The following is a 6,247-nucleotide window of genomic DNA, read 5'->3' on the forward strand; positions in this document are numbered from 1 at the left end:
AGTTTGGGTCCACATTCAGCTTATGGACGGCCACAGCAGGGTCAATACCCGGCATTTCGTCCACCGTGAAAGCAAAGATATCTTCAAATTCACTCAAAAGGTGGACCAACTCTGCCGCCAGCGGGTCGTCAGGAGAAATCCCGATGGGCACTACTCTGTCAGGTTTGTCTGTGTTTAAAACCACATTGAAATGGGCCCCAACAGGCTCTGGGCGTCTCTCTTCCATGTGCCCTGCTGAGATAGTTAATGTTTCTTTGACGACCTTGGGTTGCGTGTCGCCACATTTTCGTTTGTTGCTCGACGTCCCTTTCTCTTCACCCGTCCCCCATGCTTCTGGACTCAAGGTGGTTAGGTAGCAATCTCTAGCTTGTTGCTGGTCACCATGTATAGTGCTGACGCTCCCATCGTCACAAATGAACTTAAGAAGCATCAGATGAGTCACAATGACAGCCTTTGCCCTGTTCAACGTGGGACGCCCCAAGATGATGTTATATGCCGTCAGATCTTTCACTATGAGAAAACGGACATCCATTTGCCGAGATTCCTTTTTATTTCCCATCCTCAGAGGAAGGGTAATTATGCCGACTGGGTGGATGACACTACCTCCGAAGCCTATAATGGGATAGTGGATTTTCTCAATTTTTGAGGGATCATGTTGCAGCCGATTCAAGCACTCTAGACTAATTATGTCCGACGAACTTCCTGTATCAACCAAAATACGCCTAACCCTTAGGTTAGCAACTTTTAACTCAATTACCAAAGGATCATCATGCGGGGTGGAGATTTTCCCACGGTCGGCCTCGCCGATTTCAACTTTTGGAAACGGGTCAACTGTGGCCTTGCCGGACAGCATCACTTGCCCCAATCGCTTGGCATAATCCTTCTGGCCCCTCATGGTCGGCCCGCCGGCGGCCAATCCTCCTGAGATGACTGCCACGCACTCTGGGTCGGTACGATTTCCATCTTCCTCCGAGGGAGGGGATTTGTTTTTCTTGTAGAAGGGTTTGCCAGAACCTCCCGTGTTCCTGCTGATATAACTTTTTAAGAACCCCTTGGTGGCTAGGCCGTCCAATGCCCTTTTCAAGCTCTTACATTCATTGGTGTCATGCCCAATGTCACTGTGAAAGTGACAGTACAGTTTGGGGTCCCTACTTTCTGGTGGTGACTTCATGGGAAATGGACGATCAATGTCATATTTGGACCCGACGTCCATCAGGATTGTGTACATGTCTGTGTTATACTCGAATCGCTCCCGATCATAAGTTCTGGGCCGTTTCTGACCTGCCGCTCCGGGAGCCCTGTCTGATTCTTTTGCAATAGCCCACGTCCCGTTAGGCCGGTTCTTCTTTTCAAATTTCTCCTTTTTTGCCGCTAGCTCGGCGGTATCACTTCCTCTGGGGTCTTTCGGGACGCTACAAATCTCTGTTGCATGAATGAAGGCCTCCGCCTCATCCAGCACTTCTGCCATTGTTCGGACGCTTTTCTTTACCAGATCAAACTTGAAAGAGCCCTTTTTAAGCCCTCGAATGAAGTTATCGAATGCAACACCATCTGGCAAATCCGGAATTTGCCCTGCCTCTAGATTGAATCTCTTCACATAACTCCTCAGGGACTCGTCCTTCCCTTGCTGAATCCTACTCAGATGCATGCTCGTCTTCTTCTCTTCCTTGTGAGCCATGAACCGAGTAGAGAACAATAGCTCGAGCTCCGAAAAAGAGCGAATAGTTCCGGCTGGAAGTCTCTCGAACCACTTAGAGGCTACTCCTTTGAGTGTGCCCGGAAAATACTTACACCAGGTTGAGTCAGTTGTTCCTTGGACATACATGTGATGCCGGTAAACCAAGAGGTGCATGTCCGGATCTGTGGTACCATCGTAAGCATCAATGTTGGGCGGCTTGACTTTGGGTTCCCTCGGGGCTCTCATGATGGAGTCTGCAAAAGGGGTGGTGTGCCCTAGGGCCATGTTGGACACCCCCTCCTGAATGTGATATACAGGGTCTTAACGCCTGGAGTAGGGTAGCCGCTGGGAGGACTCGCGTCCGCGAGTTTGACGGGTTGGACGGGTGGCCCCTGGACGTGCCTGGCTCAGATGCGTATAAGTTGGATGAGGGAGAGGTCTATCCGGCATGACGGGGGTTGACCCAGTGTCAGAAAGTTCAGACTCAGAGTCGGGCAACTGCTCTGCGCGTGGCTGCTCACGTCCTCGGGGCGTTTCTCCGATCAGCCGTCGTGGCATTCGGCGTGGTAGGTAAGACATTGCCTGATTGGGCTGACTTGTTGGCGGCTGTCTCCTTAGGTCCTCGCCTGTCAGCCTGGTCCAGACATTTGGGGGGCGCAAAGAAAGTGTTGGCCTATTGCTTGCCGGCCTCTCATGATTTGCAGCCACAGCAGTTGTGTAAATCAGCATACTCTTCTGTACCTCAGCATTAACTGTCTTCCCCACATCAGCTTGGAACTCAGCCAAAATAGCCCGGAGAGCACCCACAGAGACAGGCATATCAGGGTTCTCCTCTATTACCGTATCCACCCGAGGATCCAGGTGTCCTCCAGGAGGGGTGCGATTGGCCTGGTCGTCCTCCTCGCTGAGCACCTCTACCTCGGCAGTGTGACGAGGGGTGTGCCCGGCCGCAAATGTACGCGCGGCATCTTCAGTGATTCTTGTGGCCGGCGTATGATGTTCAGTCGGCATTTCTCTTTCGAGGGGTGGCCGCTCTACGCGCGTAGGCCTCCCAGCATCGTTGTCCTGTCGTTGATCTTCCATGTTACCGTACCTCCCCACAGACGGCGCCAAATGTTGTGGGGTTTTTCCGGTGAGATACCTTGGAGGTTTCTTGGTAACTTTTAAAGATTGAACAAGATTGTATTTTTATAGAGAGAGAAAGTAGAGAGAAGGCAGAGCAGCAATTGCTCTAGAATGTATTGATTGTGACCCCTTTTTCTAGGGAAGTGGGAATATTTATAGTACTAGGTTTTTGTGGGAATGACCTAATATTCCCCTTACATGATTGGCTGGGGAATGGGAGAAGGACACGTGTCCTTTCTCCTTACAATTCTCTGATCCCTTGTAGCAATAGTGGGCTATTTGGGCCTATTGTGCTTAGTAATTCACTTGGGATACATACTAATTAAGCCCTTTTCCAGGTATAGGTTTTATACATACATTTATACATACTTAAATACATACATTGTAGATACCTAGATTAATACTCATGCCCCGGAGTAGACTTTGCATGATTTCTGCTTAGGGGGCGCAATACGTGCCAGGTGTCACATCTTCATTGGTGCACGAAGGCATGGTAATTTTGCCCACAACAGCAACAAGCCTGCTGGTCTTTGATGCTCTATCTTGATTCTCTGACATGTTAAACATTTAGCCACGTATTCTGCAACTTCTTGCTTGATGTTGCTCCACCAATACACTTGTCTCAAATCTTTGTACATCTTTTTTCCTCCAGGGTGAATCGAATATGGTGAAGAATGAGCTTCTTCTAGGATTCTCTTTTTCAACTTTTCCTCATTCAGAACACATAGTCTTCCTTGAAATCTCAACGTACAATCTTCTTGAATTACGAAACCTAGCGACTTTCCATTTCGTACTTCATTTATTATTCTTTCCAACTGCAAGTCCTTGTTAGGTTATGATACATATGACATTACATAGATCATGCGGAAACAACCATTAACCCAGGAAACATATTATTTACACATAATCATTTAGCATAGTTTAGATGCATACTCTTTGTTGCGTGCCTTCCCTAGCTGCGCCCGAACCGAACAAGAACAAGTCTTTTAGGACTCCAAGTGTCGTCCCTCCGTAGAAAGTCCACAGCACGTCCGGATCCGCCTTAAGATTGACCAACTAGAATCGCCCTTAAGGTACTCAGAAAATTCGGCACTTTTGGGGCAAGATGGGTGTTTGAATTTTCTCTCAAAAAACTCACTTTTGAATACTTTGAAACTTGTGTATAAATTATGACCCCTAAGCCTTTATTTATAGAGTTATGGAAAAGGAATCGTAATCCTAGTAGGATGCGAATTAATTGGAATTAGAATTCTACATGAATTCTACTTAATCAATTTATCCAATAGGAATAGACATTTAATCATACACTGACTCTTGCAGATTCAGGAATCTCGCATGAGCTCAAACTCACACACACACGGCAGCCACAAGGGCTGCCCACGCATGCGAGCAGCAGCCCACGCAGCGCGGCCCACGCATGCGTGGCCTTGTGCGCGCTGGGCTGTGGCGTGCGTGCTTGCTGGGCGATGGCCTGGCTTCGTGCTGGGCCTTCGTCCGGCAGGCCTCGTCCGATGCTAATTCGTACGATACGCTTCCGATTAAAATTCCATTTCCGGAATCTATTTCCGATACGAACAATATTCAATATTTCCGATTCCGGAATTAATTTCCGTTTCGAACAAATATTTAATATTTCCGTTTCCGGAATTATTTTCCGATTCCGGTAATATTTCCGATTCTGACAATATTTCCGTTTCCGGCAATATTTCCGATTCTGGTAATATTTCCATTTCCAACAATATTTTCCGATACGTACCATGTTTCCGTTTCCGGCAACATCTACGACTTGGATAATATTCATATTTCCGATACGATCCATATTTCCGTTTCCGGCAATATCATCGTTTCCGGAGTATTCATTTCTTGCCTGTGACGATCTTAGCTCCCACTGAAACCAAGATCCGTCGGTTCCGAATATTCATAGATGGAGTATTTAATGCCATTAAATACTTGATCCGTTTACGTACTATTTGTGTGACCCTACGGGTTCAGTCAAGAGTAAGCTGTGGATTAATATCATTAATTCCACTTGAACTGAAGCGGCCTCTAGCTAGGCATTCAGCTCACTTGATCTCACTGAATTATTAACTTGTTAATTAATACTGAACCGCATTTATTAGACTTAACATAGAATGCATACTTGGACCAAGGGCATTATTTCCTTCAGTCTCCCACTTGTCCTTAGGGACAAGTGTGCATTTCCTAATTCCTTTGTCGCTCGATGCTTGCTCTTGAACATAAGGTAAGAGTTGTCATCCTTATTATGTCCAGAGGTGTTCCTCGGTTTCAGAGTTCAACTGATCAAATAAACAGATAATCATAGCCTATGATTCATCCGAGCACGGCCATGCATTTCACAGTTTCTAGCTCTCCGAGTGGCCTTGTACAACTTTTAAGCATCTCATCCCGATTTATGGGAGGACAATCCCAATCTTGCGATCTTGAGATTAGACTTCGTTTGATAGGTGATTACCTGAGCGTTGCCTTTATAGCCTCCTTTTACGGTGCGACGGTTGGTCAACGTCAAAGCAACCAGTTCTCAAACAAGTAATCTCAAATCACTCAGGTATTGAGGATTTAGTGTCTAATAATTTAATGAAATTTACTTATGACAGACTTTCATCTCTTACAGTAAAGTTTCATAGGTCTTGTCCGATACTAGTCTTCCCAAAGTAAGTATCTATGCAAATGATTATGACATTGCCATGTCCACATAGTTCAAGAAACAGAACTACTAGTCATCTTGCATTCTAATCGTCTAACGTTTTCTATGCGTCCAATTTTATAGAAAACTCCGACTAGGGACCATTTTCAACCTTTGACATTCAAGTTCACTTGATAGACATTTCTTAGTCACAGGACTGGTCCTGACAGTCTATCTTGAATATATCGTCAAGTTGAAGGGACTCATCATTTAATAAACCACAAATTAAATGGAAAAATGAATTTCTTTCATTTATTGTGAATGATTAACCAATAATGTTTTACAAAGATTTAAACTCTAAAACTTTAAAACATTAAACAGAGACATCAAAGCCATTCTCCAATATGCTTGATTCCCATAGCTGCAGTGTGCGAGTTGTGCTTCGCTTGCGGCAGAGGTTTAGTTAATGGATCTGATATGTTGTCATCAGTTCCAATTTTGCTTATCTCGACTTCTTTTCTTTCAACGAACTCTCGTAGAAGGTGAAATCTACGAAGTACATGCTTGACTCTCTGGTGGTGTCTAGGCTCTTTTGCCTGTGCAATAGCTCCGTTATTATCACAATACAGGGCTATTGGTCCTTTAATGGAGGGGACTACACCAAGTTCTCCTATGAACTTCCTTAGCCATATAGCTTCCTTTGCTGCTTCATGTGCAGCAATGTACTCCGCTTCAGTTGTAGAATCCGCAATGGTGCTTTGCTTAGCACTTTTCCAGCTTACTGCTCCTCCGTTGAGGCA

Source organism: Spinacia oleracea, chromosome 5, assembly GCF_020520425.1.
Source record: "Spinacia oleracea cultivar Varoflay chromosome 5, BTI_SOV_V1, whole genome shotgun sequence".
Lineage (NCBI taxonomy): Eukaryota > Viridiplantae > Streptophyta > Magnoliopsida > Caryophyllales > Amaranthaceae > Spinacia > Spinacia oleracea.